A 23,017-nucleotide genomic window follows, 5' to 3' on the forward strand; every position below is an offset into this window, starting at 1 on the left:
TCTCTCTCTCTCTCTCTCTCTCTCTCTCTCTCTCTCTCTCTCTCTCTCTCTCTCTCTCTCTCTCTCTCTCTCTCTCTCTCTCTCTCTCTCTCTCTCTCTCTCATTTCTCTCTCCCTCCCTCTCCCTCCCTCTCCCTCTCTCCCCCCTTCTATCTAAGCACAAATGCATGGGCATCTGACCTACCACAATTGATCAATTGTAACTAGCTTTCGGAAGACACATCTTCTCAGCATACTTATTACATAATATGCATAGATCTATTATCTCACCTGGCAATTATCAGATTTATTGAAGATGCAGATACAACCCAACCAAATTTCTGTGTAGTGTAAAAAAAAAGAATGCACATGATAGAATGGAATCTATCAATTTTTTGCAGAAAGTGATGCTCCATCTTCCATTTAGAAGCAAGTTTCCCAGGAAAGCTCTGCTTTTTTTGAAGCAAACATCTATCATGTATGGCCTTTAAGGAACATAATCAAAAGGCTTTTAATTTCAATTGATTATAGTAATGTTGAAATGTAGTATAACCCACTGATTTATTTTACAGAAATGTTTAAATTATTAACAACAATGACTTTTAATATTTTAACCTCTTCTGTAGTTCTCTGTTTTTCCTCTTTCCAGAGAGAGAGAAAAAGGGGGAAAAAGTCAGCATATTTAAATGAGAGGAAGAAGAGAAATAAAGACCATATGAGATTTTTTATGATAATTCATAGAACAGATACATCCCAAATCAAGTGTTCTGTTATAAACCCTGACTAAGCAGCCAAAATAAGTCCATGACCATATCTATGCTGCAACTAGTGCAGAACTAACCTGAAAGTTGACTTTAGGAGTTCTTGTTTTTGTTTCTTGCTGTGTAACCCAATAGAGCTGTTAAATATTTAATTCCTGCTGGTTTGTTTTAAATGCTTAATGATGACACGATGTTCGAATGACTGCTAGGAGTCTTAGTGAGTGTGGCAGGGGTGCAGACTGACAATGATGTAAATAAATTAGGGTTAGGCAAAATCTGTGCTAGGTTTGCCATTATACTATACTATATCATCTGTGGCTTTAATTATAACACTGTAATAGTCTTGCTCTCTCCCTCTGTGCCTCTGTATGTGTGTGTGTGTGTGTGTGTGTGTCTGTGTGTGTGGCATTCAGTTATGTAACAGTAGCTCTCTCAAGAGGCACAGAGTTTTCAATAATCTGATAAGAGTGAGGGAGTTATATATTTTAAAATGAAGAGGTGGCGTGTGGGAACAGAATGAAATCATTTGAAACAAATCACTTGTTTAATTAAACTTTAAAATATTCAGTAGAAGCTGTCACAGGTAAGCTAATGGGTAAAACTCATACTTTTGCAGAGGATGATTGAAAGCTTTAGCCCACAGTGCTCCAGGGCCAGAATGGGGCTCCCCACTTTCCATTCAAGCAGTGGGGTGAGTTTCAGCATGCAGGTCAGTGGGGACATAATCTTGTGGCTTATTTTTAGTGCAAGAACTCTGCTCAGAAGTGTTCCCAAACATAATGTAAATGGTTTCATTGGCTGCTCCTTCTATGCCACACACATAGTCATTTACTCATTGATTTACTTCCAAATGTATTTATACAGCCTTCCTCCAATCAGATTTCCTGAATCAGCTTGGAGAAGCACTAGAGCAGAAAGAAATGTCAAAAAGAGGCCAGAAGAAGGGGTAGGAGCCCTGGGCTGGTTCAGAACCTATCACATATGCTTGATGAACTGTCAATAGTCATGAGTTGCTTGCATGTGGGTAGTAGCATAACTCTTTAAAGATCCCCCCCCGTCCTTAAAATGCTTCTTGAATTTTGAGAGTGCACATTGACTGAAAGTAAGTTGCATGATATTCAGTGGGGCTTTTGAGACATTTGGTGGCTCTAGAGCAGTGGTGGCGAACCTTTTAGAGACCGAGTGCCCAAACTGCAACCCAAAACCCACTTATGTATCACCGGGTGCTGGGTGGGCATGGCCTGGTGGGTGGGCATGGCCTCTGCCAGCCGGATTTTATGCCTCCAGAACAATTGCATGCCCCCCCACGGCCGAGAGCGAGCGAGAGCGTAGGTGCATGTGGAGAGCCGGAGGGAAGCAGCCTGGCCCTGCCTCCCTCTGGGGTGATGGCGTGCGTGCCCACAGGGCCGGCTCTGCGTGCTGCCTGTGGCACGCGTGCCATAGGTTCGCCACCACAGCTCTAGAGTCTAGAGAGCCATCATACAAACGGCTCATTCTAAGCAAGAAGAAACTAAATACTTTACTGCAGACTTAGCTGTTTATGTAGAATATGCAGTTGGATTACAGTTTTGCTTTGCGTTATCTATATTATTTCCAAACATTGTAACTGATCCTAAAAATCCTTGTTTTGATAAATGAATAGCTAATTGACATTACTAGGCTGGTTATTTAGATTTTTTTTAAAAAAAATAAAATAAAAATACCTATTGCTATTTTATCAGTTGAAATGGCAAGTCACAAAACTACTCTGTAATGTTCTTAGATTATAAAACTGAATGTTCAGCGATGCTCATTAAATTAAAGTTTATGCAACAATTGTTCCTTTCAAGGGGAAACAGCAAATATTTGAGCTGTTTTGTGTCATAAGAAAAAACTTTTTCAGCAAAGTGAAAAATTAGAAATAAAAAAAAGCTGTCAAAGATACATTAGAAACATGGGGATTAGGTAAGAATGGCCAAAGCAGAAAACAAAAGAGAGATCTGAGCTGGAGAATAAAATCTTGACAATGATAGTGATGAGGTACTGTTCTCTATCTTTAGCTCCAAACCATGCCACAAATAAAAGGGACAGCATGTGAAACCTACTATACTTTTTGTTCACCCTTTTTGTAATTTGAAAGGAATGTTATATATTTTAGATTTTGTTTTCATTTTCTGAAAAAAAATGAAATGACACTTCAGTGAAAGTGTTTTGCCTTCTTATCTTTTTAAGACTGAGCGTGCAATCTCCCATGTAATGCATAGGGCTATCATTAAACTTGCCTGATTAATAAAATTTTGTGGAGTCCCTTTTTAAATAAAAAAATAAGAAAATAAATTACAAGTTACACCCTAAGACAAAAGGAGAGGGGGAGAGAAGTCAAAGGAAACCAATGGAGCTCATAAGTGCAATTGACACTGCCCATGTGGTTTTACAGTGTTATTTCTCAAGAAACTTTCCAATTTGAAGAAATTTATTACTCTGCTTCCTTGTTTATTTAGAGAGATTACGTTCCACCAGGCATTATCAGATTCTTTAGTATTGAGACATTGTGCTTGGAAATGTAAGGGAGCCAACTGTTGATAAATCCAGAATAAGAAGGACAAGGTAATTTTATATAAAAAAATTGAGACAGAATTTTCTGTGTCCCAAAATTAGAGTGAAATATTACAGCTACCACTGAGCCATTGCTGTGCATATTAGGGTAAAAATGGTTGGAAACCAGAACACACACACAAACACCCAGAAATTTTATACTGTGAATATTTGTCCCATAAAAAAGATTGAAGGCAGCTTCAACAGAAGAAAATATAAATGCTTCACAGCAGGAGTTATTAACCTTTCTGTCTTCAAGATCTACTTTACTAAAGAGGGCTGAGAATAATTTGCAGCTGGCCATTCACAAATTGGTGGTGGGTATGAATAAAACCAGGGCACCCAATAACTGTCATTGAAAGAAACCTAATCTGATTTTAACAAGGAAAATATTTTATTGTTTATTGTTACCAATAAAATGCCAATCTTTTCATTTTTTTTCTGATGTTATCACATTATTTGCCTTGCTGCTTGAATGGGCAGCAAGTCAGAAAAGGCTACTTTTCATGCACAGATGGAAGAGAGCTGGTAACTGATAGAGGGAGGAACTCATGCATTCCTGCCATTGGTAAATGATTAACGGCCTGCACTTGTGCCAAGCAACCTGGTTGTACAGACCAGTGCTTAGAATCTTAGAATCTGTCTCTCTAAGAAAGACACAACTGGTAATAACAGGTACACTATATATTTGGAGGAAAACGTTGCATATTCAAATTCAAATTAAATATTCAAATACATAATGTACCTTATTTCCACAAAATAAAAGTTCCCTAGCCTAGGCTGAGTGCAAAATTAAAAACAACCACACAAACTGGAAAATCTTAAATAAGCCAGTCAGTTTAAAAACTGGAGTCATTACATTTGTAACAACAACTACTACTACTACTTTAACAACCACTTACAACTGGAAATGAGCACCATAATCCATGTTGGACTATCAAAAATATCTTTATACTGTATCCTATAGCAAACAATATTTTGGTCTCAGGTCAGATAGGGTTACCGAAATTATAACAGGCAATGAGCCAAGAAACAAGCTGGAAGTAGTGCTAATTAACAAAACAAGACTGGAGTGATAGGGTGAAGGAGAGGGAGAAGGAGAATTAGGACAATGTTAGGGACAGTCTTAGGTGGATTACATTATCAATGGTGAAGCCAGCAATTAAGAGAACAAACGAACTGTAAAGATAAAAGCTATTTCAGAATAGGTCATGTTGTTCTTCCTCATCCCTATCATGGGGAGAATAGACATTTGGAACCCAAGGAGAGAATTGCCGGTAGCTCTAGGATGCAAAGATTGAATCCTATGGTTCCTGTTCATTCAAGGAGCTGACAAAAAAACAATAAAGACTTGTGAGATATATTACTGTAACAAGCCATCCATTTCCAAATATTGAAGAGCACGGTAAGTGTAGGCATAGGCTCGGTTTTACGAGGCCTGTGAGGGACAACTCCTGTATTATTTTTCAAAATCGTCTGTGTTTAGAGATGACGTCTCCATCTCTCCTCCATGGTAGAATGAACAGTGGAAGTCAGGGCTGCTGTGCAGCCAAATTTCTCTGGCTCCCTCAGCAGGCCTAGGACTGACCTCTTTCCTCATCCCAGTCTTTCCTGCCACATGATCTTGGACAGGAAATCTCGCCTGGAAAGCAGATTGGAAGATTTGGCCTAATCCAAAAAGCGGTGCTTTATAAGAATTGGCCTAATTGTTGAATAAGTTTGGAAATGTCAAGCAAGCAATCATTGGCAATTGGAGAACTTTTTTATAAAACAGGATGCCTCAGAGCAAAATAGACATTCAGAATTTATCAAGATGTCTCCTTACAGAAAGAGAATGTGCATCACCCAAAACAAAACATAAGAATGCCCCAATAGGAGAATACCTTGCTACTGCCCAAAAAACTGTTGAAAAGTAATAGATTCAGAGCCCTGACTAAACTGTGTATTAAAAGTTATCAGAAGCTTTTGATCTGAGAAACAGACAGATTTGCTTTTCACAATTCTTGTCACAACAACAGAAGTATTGAGCTTCAGACTAAGACAACTTAACATCTTCAATTACTTTATACTTTATACAGATTTTGTGTGTGTGTATATACACTTACATATATATAAGATGTCTGTTGATAAGTAGAAAAGTGGCTTTTAAAATTGTACACAAAGTCAAAATGAGCAGTCATATTATACCATGACTGATTTTCTTGGATTTAAAGCTATAATGGTTAAGCTATTGAACTATACACAGGAGACCCAGGTTAAAGTTGCTCTCAGCCATGAAAAGTTACTGCAGAGCTTTGAATAGGTCATTCACTATTACTCATTCTAAACTACCTCACAGGGATGTTACTGTAAAGAAAAATTGGAGATCAGAACATTACATTTGTATGGTGCTTTGAGCTCGTGGAAGAAAGAAGGGATATGAATCTAAAGCAGTAAATTAATAAATCAAAAACTACAAAGAGGAGGTATTCACAAGTATATATAGTAGTATGAAAGTTAGCATGCCTACTCTTTATAGCAAAGCTGTAACAAGTATAGCCAAAAATATAAACTTGTTTTGTTCTGCTTTTTTAAAAACAATCTGCTACATAGAAGTGTCTAAACTATTTGAATCAGTTCAATTTTCTGAGTCACTTGTAAACTGGTGGATTTATATGAGATTTTCATTTTAAAAAATGCATATTCACTTACACAATATATTTATGCTCAAGTTCTTCTCTCTGCTTATAAATGATGTTTAAAATACAGCATAATCTTTCAAAGGCTACAGAAGAGATGTAGTTGGATAGTTAAATATCACATAATAATATAATATAATATAATATAATATAATATAATATAATATAATATAATATAATATAATATAATATAATATAATATAATATAATATAATATAATATAATATAATATAGTAATGTAATGTAATGTAATGTAATGTAATATAATATAATATAATATAATATAATATAATATAATATAATATAATATAATATAATATAATATAATATAATATAATATAATATAATATAATATAATATAATATAATATAATATAATATAATATAATATAATATAATATAATATAATATATGGAAAAACAATACAATTTTATACATTGTTTGCTCTGGATTTAGACATATTAATTAATTTTATTTGCTGTTTGACTTGCTTTAGTTATCTCTTCATTACTTGCCTTGAAGCCCTTCAAGACCACAGTGGATGAATTACAGACACTTTTATGATCGGTACCTAGATAAACGGATTGGTTACCAAATCCAGAAACTGCACTGATTCATGCTAGTGCTTTACCACAGTAAACAAACAAAGAAATATGCAGGTTGAGGTTGAGGTTGAGGTTGCAGTATAGACAATCTCAAGATATCACAACAGAAGAAAAAAAAATGCCCCACTTATAATCATACTGCTTAGCTGCTAATTTTATGTAGGCTCCTATTGTGAAAATAAACACATTTTGTTCTCTTCTCTTTTTTTTTGTAAAAGTACTTAAATATCACTACCTTCCCATAATTTTTATTAAAGCACAAGCAATAAAATGAAATTGAGTAACAAAATTGAAAACCAAGGCCTTAAAAAAACAAAGTAAACTGAATTTTATGATGTACTTTAAAAACTATTATAAATAAATAAAGATAACAAATATTTTTTCCCTCTTTCCCATATACGTATCATCAGGAATTGGGTTAGATTTATCAGGAAGTTGCCTTGGACTTCCAACAACTAACATTTATTTTGGTTGTTGAATATGCAACCAGGCCTCCAAAGAGGATTTCAGCCTGCAGATAGGAACATACAGTATATACAAAAACATATTAGTCCTCTTGTATTGAATGTATTAGTGGTACCAGTTCATCCGATTAACTCGGGGGAGGGGATTAACTCACTGCTTTTTGTGGGTATTTTTAAAAAAATAATTAATTTTTTTTAAAAAAATATTTTTTTAAAAAAATTAAAAATATTTTAATATTTTTTTTTCTTTAAGGAAAAAGAAGCAGCTTCTTGGAAATTCTTAAAAAGGAAAATCTATGAAGACAAATTTACTTCTCTCATGGAGTTCTTTGAAATTTAAATTGATATATATCAAGCTATTCTCCAAACCACCTGAGGGCAGGACAAAAAGCAATGGATGGAAACTAATCAAGGAGAGAAGCAACCTAGAACTAAGAAGAAACTTCCTGACAGTTAGAACAATTAACCAATAGAACAACCTGCCTCCAGAAGTTGTGAATGCTCCAACACTGGAAGTTTTTAAGAAGAGACTGGACAACCATTTGACTGAAATGGTATAGGGCCGTGGTGGCGAACCTATGGCACGCGTGCCACTGGTGGCACGCAGAGCCCTCTCTGTGGGCACGCACGCCGTCGCCCCAGTCCTAGGCCTTCATCTGGGTTTTATAAAACCTTTGCCCTTTAGGCCTCTTCAGCCTGTGCAAAGAAAAAAAAGTTCAATCAATCAATCAATTTCAACTTCTCGCGGGGAAAAAAGATCTCGCAAAGTTGGAATTGATTGATTGAACTTTTTAGTCCCACCCAGTCTGCCGTTACCATCACAGCCACGCCCACCCAATGGGTCACATCAACCCAATGGTCCACGCCCACCCAGTGGGCCACGCCCACCCGGCACCCGACGATACATAAGAGGGTTTTGGGTTGCAGTTTGGGCACTTGGTCTCTAAAAGATTCGCCATCACTGGTATAGGGTTTCCTGCCTGAGCAGGGGATTGAACTAGAAGACCTCCAAGGTCCCTTCCAACTCTGTTATTCTATTCTAAATAACAAGTCAAACAGCTCTGAACCTCCATCAAACCAAATATATGTTTGGTTGATGACTTTTAGAAGCATAGATAAAATACCAATCCATAACTTATCCTTATATTATCATCTTAAACTATCACTGAATAGCTTCCCTCAGATGACCTCCCAAGTGTTGTTGTCTGAAGAGGGATGAAGAGAAACATTGGCTTCAAATTTCATTCCAAAGAAGTGACCCAGATAATACGCTTTATTGGAATACAGTACTTTTGTGTGGCTCAAAATTCCCAAGGTATTCTTTTACCTGAGGAGGAACCCCCAAATTCTCTTAAGGGGAATATTATGTATAATTCCCAAAGACCCAGAAATTGGAGTATAACTCAGCTGATGAATACCTTTTCTTGAATATTCTGAGCTGTGATAAAGAGAAATATATGGATCCCTAGCTTGACTCAGCTGGCACGTCACCCCGGCCTTCTTCCCCTGGACAAAAGAGAAACAATTCACAACAAAAATTAATAAATTAAATTATTTAAATTTATTATCTTCTTCTTCTTGTGCCATATCCGTTATCGGACATTGGCGATCTTGTTGGTGAACCTTTTTTTTTTCAGCAGCCGCACGAAAAAGTGCTGCTGAGTTTTGTCCAAACCAGTCCCTTAGATTTTTGAAACCATGATGTTCTTCTTCTGCCTGGCCCTCGTTTGCCTTCAATCTTTTCCTGGAGGATTAAATGGAGTATGCCGTATTTTTCTGGGTGTCGCATCACATGTCCGAAATATTCTAATTTTCGTTTTTTAATTGTTTTGATGATTTCCCTTGGCTTTCCCAGGTGGCTTATCACCTCCTCATTTCTTTATATTTATTATATAAATTTATTATATAATAAATAAATACTTAAATCATTGTAAATACTTTTCGAAATGCCTGTCTGAGGCAGCTCTGTATTGCATGAGGCCTGAAAACTTTGTAAAATGCTCTTGCCTGGCCTTTCAGCTTTCAAAAAGAGAGGAAAGCACACCCAGTTCTTGCATGACTTCCAAAGGTTTGGAGGCCTGGCATTTCACCCCAAAAATGGTGTGATGTGTCATTTTTGACATGTGTGTCATAGGTTCGCCATCACCGGTCTATATTCACTGGACATGAAAATATCGATTTCCTTTTTCTAATCCCATTTAACTAGGATCTTTTCAAATTCAGGCTGTTTTTGCACTACACCTCTGGTTGGCTAAATCAGTTTTTCTCTACCTCAGGAAGCTAAAGATGCACGGAATTCTAGGAGTTGAAATCTGCACATATCAGAATTGCTGAAGTTGAGAAACCCTGGACTACATGATTGCTTATTGTGTTATATAAATCCAGTCAGCAAAGTTAGCTTTTAATACCCCTTATGTGTCTCCAGCAATGGGGCTTATTAAACACCCAGAGTTTACATCACTAATATATTAGATTCATGGCCCACCTATCATTCAGGAGCTAAAAGTAGCATATATAGCATCCCCTTTGCCTGTTTTGCCCTACAACAACAACTCTAGGAGGTAGGTCAGACAGGGTCTAACCCAGGGGTAGGCAACCTTGGCTCTTTTATGACTCGTGGATTTCAACTCTCAGAATTCCTGATCCAGCCAAGCTGGCTCAGGAATTCTGGGAGTTGAAGTCCACGAGTCATAAAAGAGCCAAGGTTGCCTACCCCTGGTCTAACCCAAAGACTCAAAGAAAGCTTCTGTGGCTGAGAATGATTTAGAACTATGCTCCTAATCACTATGTACTAACTAACATAGATAACATAACCTTAGCCATGATGTTACCCTGACTCTCTTTGAGTTATGTGCAAACAAAACCATACATATATGTAATACTTCAAAAAAAAAAAAAAACAACCCACCAAGATACAAAGTTTGCTAAATTCTATTCATTGCACAGAACAGATTTGTTTTGATTTAATTGTACAGATAAAGATTTGCTTTAATTTCATAGACACAATCTGCAGGCAAGCTTTATTTAACGTATCAGGCCGTGAGAGTGACTCCGTGCCAGCTTGCAATAGTATCCCTCCATCTTATTTCCTGAGAAGACTGATTTGGATTCAGTTATGTTCCAGTCTCAATTACTGGGGCAGTGCCTGCTAGGTTACAGCTTTCTCTGGGTAGCTTCGCTCTATGCATAGCAAAACCAAACCAAACAGTGCCATATGTGAAGTGGGATTGAGCGTGAGTCAAAAGGACACAGGATTAGAGGGAACGTGTGATTCCTTGCATGCTGCACATTCCTTGCAATGTAATGGGTTAAAAAAAAAAAGACAGATGGTGACATCAGAAATGGGTACTGACAGTGCTGAAATATGATTAGGACCCTATTTTTAGTTATTTGGACAAGCTTGCCTTCAAAAATAAAAGGAAGGAAGGAAAGCTAGGCTTGAGGTTTACAGCATATCAACAATATAGCATTTTTGCTCACCTCCCCTACCCCCCACCTTTTTTTTAATAGTAATGATAATTCCATCAGGCAGTATCTGCTTTATCTCATCTACTTTTTTTTTTTGTAAGCCAGGTCTCTCTGGTTTTTCCATTAGTCTGCATTTCTTCACCCCAGAAGCCTTTGGCAAATTTATGATTAGATTCTAAAGTGGTGCAACCTGGCATTAATGCAAATCAAATGTGATCATAGCTATGTGGGTTCATGGAGAGAGAGAGAAATCCAAAATTCATAGCTAGATGATAGCTTTCTTGGGATTAGCCAATGTTTATCCTGTTATCATGGCCTGTCATGGGAAATACTGTAAGGTGGAATATCACTTTGGTGTTGTAGAAATTGGAGCAATACATGATACTGTTTGGTACTGAAGCAACAAACCCAGTATAGGTAATCCTTAGCAACTGTTCAAAGTTACGAAGGACCCCGAAAAAGGACCTCCCACAACCACATGCCTGGATTTTTGTGCTTGGCAAATGGCCCATATTTATGGCCCTTTGCAATGTCCTGCAGTTGCATGACTACAATATACAATATTTGTTCCATAAACTGGCATTTACTTCCAGTTTCTGGGAATAAAGTTCCCATAGCAAACAATGGGTTCACTTCACCATCACAGCAATTGCTTTACAATTGCTTTACATTTACTTAACAACTGCTACAAGATACTCTCAATCTTACACGGGAAAAGACCCGAATACGCCAAGACCTGCATACCTGTACCCGTGAAAATCTACGAAAACAAATATATCTATTATATTTATATTATTATTATATATATCATAGAATCAGACAGTTATGAAATGACCCTGCTTTTGACTGTCATGACTTATAGCTGAAATTGTGGACTCAATTATGGCCATAGGCCGAGGACTACCTGGAGCATGTTAGAGACTGGCTGGCACATTTATTCCAATATAAACAGTTTAGAAACTGGTTTTTTTTGTACAGCACTAGGAAAGCTTTTCAAACCTGACAGTGAAAGTCAAGGCTTCCATTTTTGCAAGGCTTTTGCAAAAGCCTGCTTGGGCTAACCCTCTCACTCAGGATCAGTCCTTTGAGTAACATCACTGAGCAATGATAGCAAGCTGAGCACCACTTCCCAAAATGTTTTGTGCCTGCTAAGCCTAAAAGTCCACAACATTCTTTCCCACCATTTTGAGGGAACATATGAAAACTGAGCTTAACATAGCTTACAATGACAAAGAAAACGCCACTCAGAATCAAACATCCTCAGGCAATCTTGGCTCGACCCACTCTTGGTCCACCACTGGGATGCTTGCCTCTCCTCAGAGGTCGAGGGTGGCTTCCGTCTAGGAAACATTTGCCCACTCCTGCCACAGACAAAGGACAGTATGGATATGAATGTAATGTAATGTAATGTAATATAATGTAATGTAATGTAATAGAATAGAATAGAATAGAATAGAATAGAATAGAATAGAATAGAATAGAATATAGTGTAGAAATAGAATAGAATAGAATAGAATATAGTGTAGAAATAGAATATAATAGAATATAGTGTAGAAATAGAATAGAATAGAATAGAATATAGTGTAGAAATAGAATAGAATAGAATAGAATATAGTGTAGAAATAGAATAGAATAGAATACAGTGTAGAAATAGAATAGAATAGAATATAGTGTAGAAATAGAATAGAATAGAATAGAATAGAATAGAATAGAATAGAATAGAATAGAATAGAATAGAATAGCTTTATTATCACTTTGAATGTACACTAATAGGCATACATTAAAATGAAATTTCGTTGCATTCAGCTCTCAAAGAGTCACCACCTCCTCTACACATTACACCAAGCTGGCAGGAATAGCCAACACTCCAGAAGACAGGCTTAGGATACAGGAGGATCTGGACAGACTTGAACACTGGGCGCTATCTAACAAAATGAAATTCAATGGTGAAAAAAGTACGGTTCTACATTTAGGCAAGAAAAACCAATTGTACAGGTATAGTATAGGGGATACCTTGCTCAATAGTGAGAGCTGTGAGAGGGATCTTGGAGTCCTAGTGGACAATCACTTAAATATGAGCCAGAAGTGTGCTGCAGCTGCCAAAAAAGCCAACTCAGTGCTGGGCTGCATTAACAGAGGGATAGAATCAAGATTACGTGAAGTATTAATACCACTTTACAATGCCTTGGTAAGGCCACATTTGGAATACTGCATCCAGTTTTGGTCACCATGATGTAAAAAAGATGCTGAGACTCTAGAAAGAGTACAGAGAAGAGCAACAAAGATGATTAGGGGACTGGACGCTAAAACATATAAGGAACGGTTGCTGGAATTGGGTATGTCTAGTTTAACGAAGAGAAGGACGAGGGGGAACATGATAGCAGTGTTCCAATATCTCAGGGGCTGCCACAAAGAAGAGGGAGTCAAGCTATTCTCCAAAGTGCCTGAGGGCAGCACAAGAAGCAACAGATGGAAACTAATCAAGGAGAGAAGCAATCTAGAACTAAGGAGAAACTTCCTGACAATTAGAACAATTAACCAGTGGAACAACCTGCTTCCAGAAGCGGTGAATGCTCCAACACTGGAAGTTTTTAAGAAGAGACTGGACAGCCATTTGTCCGAAATGGTGTAGGGTTTCCTGCCTGAGCAGGGGGTTGGACTCGATGACCTCCAAGGTCCCTTCCAATTTTTTTATTATTATTATTATTATTATTATTATTATTATTATTATTATTATTATTATTATTATTATTATTATTATTATTATTATTATTATTATTATTATTATTACTACAAAAATAAATAAATAAATAAATATAGAATTATGCATATACCCACATATATTATATGACACAAAGAAGCAACAGTCTAGTTTGGGTTATGTATAAATGTGCATGGTGAAGAAACCGAATCTTGTGAGTTTACCAGACAGATAGCATAGGGAACAAAGCTATTACAGAATCGGGTAATCCTGCTAGAAATACTTCAAAACCTCCTCCCAGATATCTCCTCAAGATCAGTTCTGTGACAGGCCAATAATTGGCATACTATTAGCATAAAATACCTAACGTGAAGATGATTATATATCAAGTTCTTATGTAATTCCCAGGTATATTTTGCAATCATAAAAAGGGCACCAAGTACTTTTGTTCCAGTATTAAAATTCTCCCAAGCTCTACAGGTAAGGATGTGCTCCAGAATTTTATCCTACTAAGTTAATTTAATTGTTGGTAGAAGATTCAAATAAGGCTTCTTTTTCAGCTGAACTCAATTAATTGTTTAAGGTTAATAAGGGGATACCCCTATCTGCCAGCCTGAGCTCTGTAGAGAAAAACCTATACAATAATATTTAAATAAATAACTTTCGTAGCTCCCAAATTGTCACTGAAAACAAACCTCTTATCCCCCTAGAGTACACATGAAATGCATGGTGGGTCTTCATAAGCTTCTACCAAGTTCATTATTTTAAGCATAAATCAGTAGCACAACACACAAAAATAAACTAGTCCAAGATTTGTCACAATCTCTGCATGCATTATATTTCCCATTTTAGAGAAGAAGGAAAAGATTTGGGGATACAAAGAGTGGGAATTGAGAGAAGTGATGAGATTATTACTTACTCCTTTAATTTGTTTTTAAAAAGATTTGTGTTGGGTGCTGAAAATCCATGGAGATGACTGAGCTGCTTAATATTAGGGGTATTATTTTACACATCTGTTCTATAAAGAAAGCATTTGCAAGGCGTTTTCACCCTGGTTTTTCTTGCATACCACCAAAATGGGTAACTTGCACAGCATGAACTGTGCAGGGCTCTTAAGAGCACAAAATGTGTCTGAATTAACCAAAATAAATTGGCCATTTAAGGTTATAAAAAGGAAAACTTATCTTCAAATGGAATTTAGATAAGGTAAAATAGCAACAATTGAAAATGAGGCCTGTGGTGGCTCCCAATTACCCATGGCAATAATGAATCCCAGTATCAGATGGATGAATCCACTTCAAGCACAGAACCTTCGCTGTATATACAACACAGGGGATAAAAAAAAGGATTTGGTTCTGATTTATAGGAAGGAGTGCCCCCTGCTGAATCCACAGCCAGCATCACAACGTTGCCTTTGAGGGATCACGCTCCAGTGGATGTGAACACAGTCCTGTTATACAAAACCCCACATCTGAAGGGTTCAACCAACAAAGCAGAGATTAAGTTCATTTCAAAAGGCCATTCAAAATAAGATCCCTTCTGAACAGATCAGCTTTCACTCCTAGTACCGGTCTTTACTGGCTGTTCTGACCTAACTGGAAACCCTCTCATTCTCCAAGGAAGCAAATAAGCAATCAGGAAAGATGCTAGCTGATACATGTTTAATTGTCAAACTTAGCTGCATGTTAGCGTTCCTTCTTACTCATAACACCAAAAAGAATTTGAAGTAATGGCTCAAGTTTCTAGACCTTAGTGGATTTGAAATGTAGAGCATTCCTTGCTCATTAGTGCTCCTTTGTGCAGCAGGGCAAAGAATAAGATGTAAAACGGTAAGATGGGGCTTACAGGAATCATTAACAGGAGTACACCAAAACTACATTTCTACTGCATGGAAACAAGCAGTCCTAACATTATGGGCAGAGAGCAGTGACTTGCATAGTTTGGATCAGAATGTTGCCTTGTGACTCTGTTTACTGCTAACTCCATTCTCAGAATTCGGAGCTGTAAGTCAGCAGAATGGAGGTGTCTCCATTCTCTTCATTTTGATTGGTTACCTGCACAATTCAAAGGTCCTTGTCAGCGTTCTCGGAGATTTATTTAGCATCCACGCTATCTTAGATGCTGTCTGAAACATACTCATGACACAGTCCCAGGACAAAAGGTTGGCATTGTGCGTTCAGTAAGCAAAACAGCAACGAGGCATAAACAAAACAGCAGTGGTCCAACTGATGGACTGAGATGGTAGGGAAAGTTGCAGAAGTACCGTAGGCAGAAATGGCAGAGGTCACCATTTTTAGAATCCAGGAGACGGTGAGTTCTAGTTCTGCCTTAGAAATGAAAACCTGGTGGGGTGACTTTGGGCCAGTCATTCTGTCTCGGCTCAAGTCTCCACACGGGTTATTGGAGAAAATAGAGGAGGAAGGAGTATTAGTTGCATATGAAAAAAGGACAAGAGAGGTTTTTTTAAAAAACAAAACAAAACAAAAACAAAACTCAGAACAGCCAATTGACTGATTTCCTCCACACTTTTGCTTTCATGACCTGCCCTGCTTCTCAATTTCCCAGAGGGCTCAACAGTGAACATGGAACCAGTTTTCCGAAAACAGCAATTTAAAATATATTCTCCTTGTATACAGTTGCCATTCAAACATGAGCAAAGTCCAGAGGAGAAAGATAAAAGCAGAAATTAATATATCCAGAGCAATATGTCATTCTCTGCCTCTTCTGTATTTTTATCTGGAGGCAAAGGAGAACTACAGTAAATCTTTCTCTTGGGAAAATATAACCATAATTTATGTTCCCTCCCGAAACTAGTGATGTCACTTCCTGGTTTCTGTGATTACAACTACAAAATCTGCTGGGGCTTCATTAAAAATAGCATTAATACATCTTTCAATCCTCTTAATTGGGAAAAACTAGGAAAAGTTTTGGTTTTCATTGTTGTTCTTAATAAAAAATTGTAAATCAAGGAAGTAGCCTTTCAGATTATACGTAAGGCAGATTTTTTTTCCAATTATAGCATAAATGGCAGTTAATTACTATAAAAATAACAACATCAGCACATTCTGAAAAGCAGTGGAATAGTGCTTACAAAATTACCACAGTGTGGTAGGCAAACAGTATTTCTTTTAATGTTAGTTCTGTCCGTCTGTCTGTCTCTCTCTCTCTCTTTGCTGATGTTGAGAAACACTGTTATAGATAATACCTTAGACATATGAAACCCCCCAGCAACACAATATCTTATACATTACTGTGTTTCTTACAATATTTTCATAAAGTAGTGCAAAATTATTATCCCCCCTTTATAGATGGCAGAGAGACAGTTTGATATAGTGATTAAAGAATGAGAAACTATGAATTCTAATCCTTCATTAGGTGTGCAAACCAACTGGGTTGGTTTCTCTTGGCCCTAAGTAAAAGACGGAAGATGATTGAGAGAATACTGTATAGATCTGTAGTTGCCAGGAGTCAAGACTAACTTGAACGGACAGCAGAGCAGAACTTCCTCGTTATCACTTTTATAGACCTGCATGCCACAAGACCTGGTTACACATCAGGCCACCTATTTTCTATAGACTCTACCACCCCACCAGGAGTGGATATGAATTAAATGATGCCAGCTTTTTAAAAAATGTCAGTTTGCTTAATTTATAATCATGTTACTATTATTATTATGGTTCGTCGCATATTCAGACTGGATTTAGCAATTTTGTCTGCCTATTGAGTCCTTCCCAATGACCTGGGATAGGTAGATATGGATGTTTGATGGTATTACAGATATCATCGCAGGATGGAAGCTGTCCCCAGTAAAGCCACCTTTTGCAATTGACTGATGGCAAATTTGTCAATGCCAATGGTGCTGCTCCAGTTGTTTTGCAATTGCACCCAAGGCACCTGTTACTATTGGTACTACCTTTGTTTGCTTTTGCCATAGTTGTTCTATTTCTATTTGCAGGTCTTCGAATTTTGTTATCTTCTCCAGTTCTTTCTCTTCTAGTCTGCTGTCTCCAGGTACTGCCAGGTCCACTAGCCAGACTTTTTTGTCTTTCTTATCGACAATTGTTAAGTCTGGGGTGTTATGTGACAGGTGCCTGTCTGTTTGAATTATAAAGACCCAGACAACTTAGCTCCTTCATTTTCTATGACTTGGTCCCACCAGTTCTTGCTTGCAGGCAAATGATATTTCTTGCAAGAGTTATTATTATTATTATTGTTCATCTGTTATTGTTATTGTTCATCACACAGTCAGCCATATGTTTAGACTGGATTTGGTATTTTTATCCACCAATCGAGTCCTTCCCAAGAACATGGGATAGGCAGATGTTGTTGTTTGATGGTGTTAAAGGTATCATTGAAGGATGTAAGCTGTTCCAGGTAAAACTGCCATTTACAATTGATTGATGGTCAGTAGTGTTCAAGGGGTGTTCCGGTTGTTTTGGGATTGCACACTAGGTGCCTATCACTATTGGCATTATCTTTGCTTTTTTTTGCTATCATTCTATTTTTATTTGCAGGTCTTTCTATTTTGAGATTTTCTGCACCTCTTTTGTTTCTGTTCTCTTGTCAACTACTACCGCCACTTCCATCGTCCACATTATTACTACTTCTACTACTACTGTTTTAATCTTGTTTGCTGTGTAGAGTTCATATATAAGATGGTCAGGCTCATTATTTTTTTAAAGTAAATAAATGAACCTGAGATAATTACTTGCAATAACTATGAGGAAAAAAGATCTCCCTTTCATCTCTAAGCTTTTTGAGAAGAAGAATGTTCAGTGCAGTCTTATACATAATTTTCCACTTTTAATCTTTTTTGCAAAGAGATTATTTTCATGTGGCACCAACAGGCTGAGGCATTAAACACGGGTCTACTTTTGCTTTTCATGCCAGAAATGGATATGTGATACATTCTCTCCCAGCCTTCTTTCCATCATCTTCTAGATTCAAGAATTGGCAAGAAAGATTTATGCTTTAAAAAAAAAATCTTCCCATTCCTAAACTCTGCATAGATGTGCAAATCTTGGGCTTAATCTAAGCTTAGTTTTTCCAGCTACTTGAATTAGAGTAGTCAAACCTCCTTTTATTTTTTATTTTACTAAAATGGTCACCCCACCCCACCTCTTGTTGGCTTCTAAAGAAAGAAAAATCTTTGGAGAATCTTCTGATGCCCCCATCATCTGAGCTAATAAGGCAGATGAAAACCAGAGATAACCCTATTTAGTACTGGTGTTCAGCTTGTGAAAAATCTGTCCTAGAAAATCTGCCCTACTGCCAACATGGCTATCTTTGGAATGCCAGACAAAAATATAGTCATTCAACCAGCTGTTCGTTCAAATTGTTCCTATTTATTCTTATGTACTTTTTTAAAAAACCAAATAATCTTAGCTTAGAACTTGGTGTTACAGTTGATACTGTTTGTAAACTGTCTTGAAGATATGCTACCCCCCCAGGAAACCCCATATATTATTATAATAATAATAATAATAATAATAATAATAATAATAATAATAATAATAATAATAATAATAATAATAATAATAATAATAAAGTTGGAAGGGACCTTGGAGGTCATCGAGTCCAACCCCTGCCCAGGCAGGAACCCTACACCATTTCAGACAAACGGCTGTCCAGTCTCTTCTTAAAAACTTCCAGTGTTGGAGCATTCACCACTTCTGGAGGCAGTGTGTATATGGAAAGTGTGTATATATTCTTTATATATAATAAACCCTTTTATGTTTTACGTTTAGCTCATTTCATCATTTAGCTCCCAGCACTTTGCAAAATAATGAATTAAATGTGAAAATGCCTGACACTGAAGCACCAATAATTTCAAAAACATTAAAAGGGAAGAATAAGAAAAAATAAAATAATTAGGCCATAGTAGAAGACAGATTGGGAACTAAAGTGTCTTCAGAACTATAGGGAACCACCTTTGTTGTTTCGTCTTCAATACTAGGTATATATTAATATCAATACTATTTACAACGACTACTAAATGTTATCTTCAGTTTCCAGCTGGGGCTTTCAGACTTCATGACATATATTTGGCCTAATTTAGGTGGATTTTCTTGCTTTTTCTCCATTCCCTGCTTTATTTTACTTGATGAAGAGTTCTAAAGAAGTCATTTATGCACACTTTCATGATGATGACGACCATGATGATGGTTCCCCATTGTTATAATCAATGTGCTTATCAAATGTTGAAAATGTCTATACAGGTAGTCATCGACTTACAACAGTTCATTTAGTGACCATTTGAAGTTATAATGGTACTGAAAAAAATGACTTATGATCATTTTTCACAATTAAGACTGTTGCAGCATCCCCATGGTCATGTGATTTACATTTGGATGCTTGACAACTGGTTCATATTTATGACAGTTGCAGTGTCCCAGGGTCATGTGATCCCCTTTTGGGAACTTCTGACAAGCAAAGTCAATGGGGAAGGCAGATTCATTTAACAACCATGTTACTAATTTAACAACGACAGTGATTCACTTAACAAATGTGGCAAATGAAGTCATAAAATGGGGCAAAACTCACTTAACAAATTTCTCACTTAGCAACATAAATTTTGGGCTCAGTTGTGGTCGTAGGTTGAGGACTACCTGTATTCTGCAACAAGACCACATTGAGAGCTGAGATCTCTTTAAACAAGCAAAACGAATACAGTAACTGGGAGAAAACTGTTGGCATTCTACTGTTAGCATTTAATATTTCTTAACTCTATAGACAGCTTTTTTAAAGCAGCTTCTAGATTTTCTTGTGACAATCTTCACAAGTATTGAAGACATGAAGATGATATCAACTTGTGAATGGGTTCGAATGGGGATAGTTAGGTTATATAATCTATCTATATAGATTCTTAGATTCTTCCCCAAAAGGAGAACTGAGCTTTGCCAGATAGAAGTTGCATTACCTGGAGTTTGTCCATCCACATCTACTTGTGTATCCACTTTGTTCTGATCTGGTCATAAAATTTTCATTTTATATTTTAATTAGGATTTTGCCAAAATCGTTTTTCAGCAGATCTCCATTTCTTTCTCTATAATCCTTCAGAAAAGCCCTTGCAAAGTTGATGGCTAGACATTGTAATGAATGAATTTACTTGAAAATGTATTAATTTGATTATAATATTCTATATAGATAGAGAGGGAAATTTTTAAGAAATAATGGGCATATATTTACTATGTTATTGTTTGTTTTTTTAAAAATGGATCACCATGTTTCCACGTGGGTTCTTAAACTGTGATGGTGTAAAATGGAAAACTAATAAAATTGTTTTGGAAAAAAGAAAAGAAAAGAAAAGCCCTTGCAAGGACATGGGTTAGTTGTCCTCTTGCAATTTTTTTTCTTTCATTATCTGGAAGAATAGAAGCCTCATTGCTTAAACTTTGCTATTATGCTCCTGCAAAGCATTATTGCTTATTGTGTTGTGCAATGTTCTTTGTTCAAAAAGACTTTTTGAAAAACAAAAATTGAAAACTTATCTAAAGAAAATAAAGCCTAGAGTTGTAGATAATAACCCCTAATAGGAAGAAGGCAGATTATTTATCATATTGGCAGTGGAACTTCAAGCTGCAGAACATATTTGGGCATATTTACTTAATACTTTGTGAGTAAGAATTTCCCAGAAGCAAGCAATGTTCCTGGATTCATGGCTATTCCTAGCCAAGATGTGCCAAAGTATTCTAGGTTCAAAGCTGAGGACTATTTTTTTTACATTATTCCTTCCAGTTTACTGTGCTTAAAAAAAAAAAAGCAGGAGGGGCTGGAAAATGTTACCCCTTATGTAAAAAAAAAATCCAGATCTTTAGATAATAATACATATATCATTTCGAAACTATTATTTCAAGCTGCAAACATTTGCTAGGAAACAACAGCATAGCAGCAGCAAAAGCAGGAAACTTATATTCCTAATAAGGCATAATCAATATGTGATGCTTGAATGGGAGAGAAATCCCACAGGTGATGATATTCTTTGCCATTATTGATCTTCTTCTGACTGTCATTCCTTAGCATCTCTCTTTGGCCACTTGGTAGATAGTTGTCAGCGGGAGAAGACATAGGGTTCAACAGTGATCAGAGGAATACAAAGATGGCCTTGAAAAAAAAATAGTTGGCAACTATTGGAAAAACATGAACTTAGCCTGGGAAAACAGGAAGTTGTGAGAAAGAAACTCAAGACTCTACCACTCTGACTCCCCCATAACTATGAAGTAGAATTCTAGTAATCCTTAGAATATTCATTTCCTAAGTTCTCTCAAAGGGCTACCATCCTGTTATTCATTCTCTCTTAAGTCTTGTCTCTTTCTTGGAGAGGGCAGAAGCAGAACAGAAATAACATCTGAGTCTGGCATGGCCCTCCAAGAATTATCACCACCAATCCCCAATATTAGATGGGAGTACCCTAAAAAAAAATCCTTTGTGGAAGATCTCCATACTTCAATCACTCTTCACTTCTGCATCCATGTGATTCCCTCCAAATAAATTATGAGACTATTCTTAAATCCATTTTGATTCCATGAAGTTAAGTCTCTGGGCATGCTTATCTTAAAAAGATTATTTCAAAGTAAGGTTTGAGAACCTGATTTTGCCTATTTGTTTTGCATATTGCGCGGAATGAAACATACTGTGAGTTTCATTTTCCATGGAATCTTGTGTTAGTTCTAAGTCTTATTTTACTTTCTGCTATGTACATAATGAGAATGAGGTAATAGCAATTGAGTAATAATGATTATTGTCAATGCCTTTTCATCTGATTTTTCCCTTTAAGCATGTCCCAACACTAACTCTGACTCAGCTGCTTTCTCAAGAGCCATCTGTAGCCAGTTTGAATAATTATTTTGAAATTGCCTATCATCAACCAGTGCCTGGTTGATTTCTATCCTTTTGTTAGACTATTACATATAACCATATACATTAACTTCATTTCTAGAAAATGATGCTGGCATATTTGTTGCTTAAAGGAGCTCTTCTGCAGCAACAGAAGCAACAGAGAAAAGGGTCCTGCAAGTTTATGGCTTTCTGAAAATAAAAGCATGAAAAATCACAGATTGATTATGATGAAAATGTAATTGTTTTAGAGGAGGGGGAAGAGTCTGAATAAAAAGCCTTCAACAGAATGAACCAGAGTCAAAGTAAAAGTAGAGCATGCATGAGAATAAATTTAATGCTTAGCAAATTGTTGAAAAAGGAAGGGTTGGGTTGAAGTTAAAGGTGTGTTGGTTGGGAATGAGAATGTGTATATATTTGTATGCAGACACTGCTATGCTATGTTTGGTTGATAATTCAGATGACTTGCAATGAGCATTGAGCAATATCAAGCAAGAAGCACGGTTATGAAAATTAATATATTTAAGATCAAGGCAATTGTATCTGAACATGGAGCGAAGAATTACATGATGATAACTTGCGAAATGATAAAAAACTGGGACAAAAGAACCTATACATCTTGATAGAATGTTGATTAAACATGGTAAAATAGAGAAATTTTAAAGCATAAGAATATAGGAGGAAGATAGTAGTATGTGGTCTATTGCAAAAAGTGACTGTCAAAAGTGGAAAAATACACATGGATTAGATTGTCTGTTCATGTTGTTTTATGGGGCGTGAGCACCAAGTATGTCAAAAGAAACATAAAAGTAAGTAAAATGCAGCAGACAGGTGGAATTGTGATAAAGGAGTATCGTTCTGGATGAATGAGGACTGAAATGGCAAACAAACATATCTGGGAGAAGTTAATGGGTCAAGAGAGAAGGGAAGATTGAGAAAGTCACGGCTGGAGGT

This window comes from Protobothrops mucrosquamatus, unplaced genomic scaffold (assembly GCF_001527695.2).
Source record: "Protobothrops mucrosquamatus isolate PMUCROS unplaced genomic scaffold, P.Mucros_1.0 scaffold9, whole genome shotgun sequence".
NCBI classification, from domain to species: domain Eukaryota; kingdom Metazoa; phylum Chordata; class Lepidosauria; order Squamata; family Viperidae; genus Protobothrops; species Protobothrops mucrosquamatus.